The sequence below is a fragment of the Mustela lutreola genome, chromosome 1 (assembly GCF_030435805.1).
Source record: "Mustela lutreola isolate mMusLut2 chromosome 1, mMusLut2.pri, whole genome shotgun sequence".
Taxonomy (NCBI): Eukaryota; Metazoa; Chordata; class Mammalia; order Carnivora; family Mustelidae; genus Mustela; species Mustela lutreola.
Genome location: NC_081290.1, coordinates 199,362,565 through 199,368,688, shown reverse-complemented (window position 1 = coordinate 199,368,688; position 6,124 = coordinate 199,362,565).

Here is a 6,124-nt window from a genome sequence, read left to right as displayed (position 1 = left end):
CCGCGTGAGCGCCCCCGTGTTTCGTGGGTGCGGTGGAGTAGATAGAAAGAAGGAAGAAACTGGAAGGCAGAAATTTGGACGGGCTGCTCAGTCACTCTGCCGTGCCCTGCCCCCACCCCCACCCCGGGTCTCGGGGTCCCTGGGGTCTGGTCGGAGACAGACCTGGTCTGAAGCTCCCAGGGCTCTCCACTCACTCCTTAAATGTCCTCTCCAGGGGCACGTGACCCTTGGCTGGGTAGGAAGAGCAGGAAATGCCCCCCCCCCCCCCCACTGCTCAAAGAAGTCTCCCAGGGAAGGAGAGCCACTGCCCCAGTGCCTACCTAGGCTGAGTAGAGTAGAGCATCTGCCTTCCCTTTTGGGTGCTTCCCTCCCTGCCTGGAGGAGAGATGATTGCATCATTTATTCCTTAGTTTGTGGAAGTTGCTGGAAAGGCAGCTGCAGATGGGGCTCCCCCTGCAGAGAAAAGCCTGCTGCCTGGGAAGGGGCCTGCAAGCTTCTCAGCGGACCCTTGCTCTAGGTCCTGAGGGCCTCCTCTCTCCCCGCAGGCCCACCCCATCAATGTTTGAGGTCGATGTGCGTGATACCATAGACTCTGCCAAGACAGTGACTGTGACTCTCTTGTTCTCCGCTGTGTCCCCAGCACCTAGCACAAGTGCTTGATGAATACTTATCAAGTGAACATTGTCAGCAGCAGGAAGACTGGTTTACTAAATCACAAGAAGACAAAGTGTTGTCCCTGGGACTAGGGTGCCCCAGCCTAGCCTTTCAGTGAGCACAGCAACATGGCGGTGTCCCAGAAGCTTGGTCTCCTGATGGCCACCCCAGGGCTCCTGTTGCCACACAGCACAGCATGCACACAGCCCACTACCCAGGGTTAGAGCACAGAGGGTCCCCCTCCTCTTCCTCCATAGAGGGGTCAAGTCCTTCAGTGTGGCTGCAATCAGTCTTGACTAAGTAGGAAATCTCTAAGTCCCCTTATGAGATTTAGCTTGTCTCCCTGCTCATCCATTACATGTTGATCTAATGGTTTAACATTCTGAGAAGAAAGTTCTTAATTCCTTAATTTCCAAGCTCTTGGGAGAAGCCTCCACTGTGTAGCTCTGTGGTCTGAATGACATCCATTATATGAATTTTCTGAGCCTATGAGGTGCTTTGTCCTGGGGCAGCCATTGCTTTGGGTTTCCATATAAAAACCCTGGGATTTCTTCTGCCAAACTGGGGAGGTGGCTGACTTTGAAGCAAAATGTACAGTGGTCTGGGAAATATTTTGTAAATATTTCACAGTAATGGGAACTTGGACCAGGAGACAGAAAACCTGGGTCCGGTTCTCAACCCAGATCTGAAAAATGAGAAATATGGGCATTTTCAACTTGACTGGATTTTGCAAATTGGGGTGAACCTTAACCTTTCCATACACCTAAGTCTTCCAGAGAGCACAGACAACATTTGAGGAACAGAGACACAACTCAAGGACCGCTCAAGGGGATGGGCAGATTCTGGGGGCATCTTTCAGTGTCTGCAAGTTGATGAGGGGATGCTTGAAAGCGCTGAGAATTTGGGGGTGTCATCACTGAATTAGAGTCCAGAGCCACTGCCCCTGTCCAGCTCCCTCGATTCTCTTACCTGAGGGAGAGATGAATCACAATAGAAGTTTTCTTTTTTGAATGTGACACACAGGAAATTATTTTTTTTCCTATTTATAGAAATTCCATTTGCATTTATGAGACTGGTAATGTCTCATAAATATTTCCTGCCAGATAAAATATTAATTAAAAGAGTTTGATGAGTTATACTCTGAAGTCCTAACGAAAACTCTTCTAAGACAAATATTTGAAGTCTTTTTTCTCATGTCAGGAGGATTCCTTATACATTATTTGCGTATGTTAATAAGTCAACCTATCAACAACAGAGATGTGTCAATTAATGAATATTAACTTGCCATATTTAAGAGTTGAAAAAAGTATGAGAGTAGTATAATAGATAACCTTGAAGATGCCACACAGTTGAAAAAACAAAACACAACGTTAACCTCATTTGTGAAATCATCCCGTATTAGGTCCCTTTTCCTCAAGAGACTATCAATAGCCTGAGTCTGGTGTTTTTTTTCCTCCCAATTTCTTTATGCTAGTACTACACACACACACACACACACACACACACACACACACACAGACGCACACCCATTCAATCAGTGAATATTAACCCTATATCAGGATTTTTGCTCTCACAAACTCTTTTGTTTGATGAAAGCCTACTACGTTTGAGACTTTGATATGTACTATGAGAAAAACAGAGAAGTATAATGGCAGTTTTGATCTACAGTGCCTATCAATTTAATTGGGAAGGTCAGCCTATGTGCGGGGAAAAGTTAGCAGACAAATTAACAACTTGGGCTTTTACTTCATAGGTGCTAATTGCTGGGATGATGGTGTAGGAGAGATGGTAAAGCTGACACAGCTTGGAGAGGAGGCTCTGGGGGCTGACATCTGGCTACAGGCAGAAGAGGCATGTGATGGGAGCCCTGAAGTAAGACTAGGTTTTGAATAGGAGGCAATAGGGTCTGTATGCAAAAAAGGTGTGGGGAGGCAAGGCTCCCCTGTGTTGGGGACCTGAAGGGAGGGATTGGAGCTGGGGGAAATGGCAGGTAAATTGTGAGGAAGGGATAGTGACAGTGACTATAATTAATTGAGTGTCTATTATGTCCTCAGCCCAGCTAAGTGCTCCACATCCATGAGAATTTTACTCTTAGCACCTCACAAGAAAGATCGTACTACCACCATTTCTCAGATGAGGAAACTGAGGTACGGACAGATACAGTGTCCTCCATGGCACAGTCGTGAATAGTGATTTTCATGACCCAGTTTTGTTAGATTCCAAAACCAGATTCCTGACAGTTACAAGTGAATTGAATTGTGCCCCCCCCCATTCCCCAGATTCATTTGTTGAAGCCTTAACCCCAAGTATGTTAGAAGGTGATTGTATATTTAGACATAGTGTTTTAATGCGATTATTAAGTTAAAACGAAGCGGTTAGTTTAGGTCCTGATCCAATCTGACTGGTGTCTTTATATGAGAAGGAGATTGGAATGCACAGAGAGACACGGGGAGGTGGGGGGTGGGCAGGGTGGGGGGGTGGCGTTCACACAGAGCCAAGGCCATGTGAAGATGCAGAGAGAAGACAGCTATCTACAAGCCAAGGAGAGAGGCCTCAGGAGAAACCAGCCCTCCTGACACCTTGATCTTGGACTTCCAGCCTCCAGAACGGTGGGAAGTAAATTTGCTGTGTAAGCTACTCAGTGTGTTCAGTGTTCTGTTCCGATGGCCCGAACACACCCATGAGAAAACCATGCTGGAGGAGACTGCTTCTCAGAAGGGCCTTGCATCCCAGGCCATTGAACGTCCACTTTACTCTGCAGAAGAGAGAGACTGTTGGAGATTCCTGAGCTGGGGAGAGGTATGGAAGTCATTTTCATGGAGAGTTTCCTAGAGGCGTTTTGTGCACTATCCACCCATTTAGTCGTTTCTGTGAGTTACTCCCGAGCGCCTAGGTTGTGACTCAAGCAGCTGCAGAGTCCATAATTGTGTGGTTCACCTCTTCCCAGGGCTCAGCACAGTACTGGTATGTGGTAGATGATAAATAAATACTTGCCAAAGGAGAAAAAGGTGATGGGCTAGGTTTTGGCAATGGAAAAAAGTGGCAAGACAAACAGTGTGTCTTCGAGGAGCTTATAGTCTGGGGAGGACACCAGTCACCAGTCAGTAACTAATTCCACAACTGTTTGGTTTCAGTGCAGAGAGCTTAAGCAGCGCCATCCCATAGAACTTCTGCAATGAAGGAAATGCTCTCCAGTCTGTTCCCTCTACTGAGGCGTGTGTGGCTCTTGAACATGTGAAATGTGGCCACTGCGAAAAAGAAACAGAATTTTACTTGTTATTTATTTTTTGTTTTTAAAAAGATTTTACTTCTTTGGGGCGGGGGGAGAAGCAGACTCCCCACTGAGCAGAGAGCCCTCTGTGGGACTCGATCCCAGGACCCTGAGATCATGACCTGAGCTGAAGGCAGATGCTTAACCCAACTGAGCCATCCGGGTGCCCAGGAAACAGAATTTTAAATCTCATTTTACTTCTTTTAAATAGGCACAGAAGTGGGTGGCCACGAGATCGCCCAGGCTAGGATCCAGGGAGGGCAGTCTGGGCTATGCGATGGTGCTGGCCTGAGGTGACGACAAAGATGGGGGCAGAGAGACCCTCACTGGTAGTGTGAGAGACTGGTAGTGTGCTCAGGGGCCAGCGGTATGAGCACTGCTCCTGAGACACTGTCAGAAATACTGACTTCCAGGCTCCACCCAATCCTGCTTCATTTTAACAAAACCCCAAGGGACACCTATGCACACGGAGGCTGGTGAGAGAACACAGGGTAGAAAACACAGATGAGGAAGACTAAGCAGACCCAGTGCCTGGCAGAGGCTGGGAAACAGGGAGAAGAGGAAGGGACCTCGGTCGCTCCTCCCTGAGCCGTGCCCCTTCCCCGCCCCTCCACTAAAGCCCTGATCACGGGGTACTGGGAGCTGCTTACCGGTCTCTCCCCTCTACCTACAATCTACATGTTATCTTGAGGGTGGGGACACAGGTTTTTAAAATCCTTGCATTCCCCGTGTCTGGCATCATGCCTTTTATTCAGCAAATGTTTGCCGAATGCATGCATGCCTCGTGATGGGAATCTGGAAATCAGAAGGAGCAGGTGGCTGGGACAGGAGACACACACTTCGATTGTAGATGCAGCGCGCTGCCTCCAGGCTGGACGAGCCTCTTAAATGGGGTTGTCTGAGAAGAGGGAGGAACGGATGCTGGAGTTGAGGAGAGCATCTGGGACATCAGCGGAGGGACTGCCATCTGCAGGGAAAAGAAGACTGGAACTCCCAGGCTAGTTTACCTATCTGGAAGACGGTGAAGAGGGAGAGGAGAAGAGGTCAGAACTGGGGGCCATGCTCGCATCTGGGGTGAGGGAGAAGGAGGTGGAGGAGGAGGACCCGGAACAGGACAGAATGGCTGGAGGGGAGCTCTGCTGAGGTGGGGGGGTGGAGAGTGAAGGGTTGAGGCGGCACCCTCTAGAAGGATGAGGGACAAGACAACATTGTGGTCAGTGTCCCAGCTTCATTCACTAATAAAATATTTCCTTGAAAGACTTCTCTCAGAAAGACATGGGCTCAGTGGGGGCGGAGGCTAAGAAATGTGTCCCCACAGTTCCCGCTACCTGCGGATCCAGGAGTCAAGGGAAACAAAACCGAGGGGAAAAACTGCATTGATCAGGTTATCAAGAAGTCATTAATAACTGCAGGATGTATTAAATAAGCCTCTCTTCATGCCTGATTTCCATGCCTGCATCTCTGCTTCCAGAGTCGATAAGCATCCCACCTGTCACTGGGGACCCCAAATCCATTTTCCATAGAATCTCTTTGGTTTCTGACGTCAGTACCCAGTGTAGCTTGGGCTTTCCTAAGACAAGCTTGCCGTTCCTGAACGTCCTCTTCTTCACGAGTCCAGGCCGGGTGCCCAAGAGAGACATTTGCCACAGTTGGCTGCACAGTTGTAACATCTGTGCTCCTAGAAGGTGGGGCACGCCACAGCCAGACGACTCTGCATTTTGTCCCCAGCGTTCAGTTTTCAGTTACGGCACCACTGAGGGCAGATGATGTTTTCTTCCCTGTCCGTGAAGAGAGATGACATTTGAAGATGGAAAACAACAACAACAACAACAACAACAACACACAGCTTTAATTCTTTCCTAACTTTATTGATAAAATCTCATTCTGCTTTACCGAAAATTCCATAGAAATGCTTGACCAGCAGGCCCTGCCTGCCCAGGCCGGTTCCACAAGTGGCCAAGAGCACCACCTAGTGGTTGAAAGAGATTTCTCACGCGGTGGAACAACGAGTCCTTGGTTCATTTTTATCTTTGGTTTTTGTTTCATTAAAGTCATATATACACATTTGAAGCATCAAATGTCCCAAAATGTACTGGGTAGTTTGATAGGAAAACAGCCAGGCCTCCTCCTCCCCCATCTCCCAACCTCCAGAAGCTCCTACTTTCATCTCTGCCATGTTTTCCCTGTTGTTTTAACCGC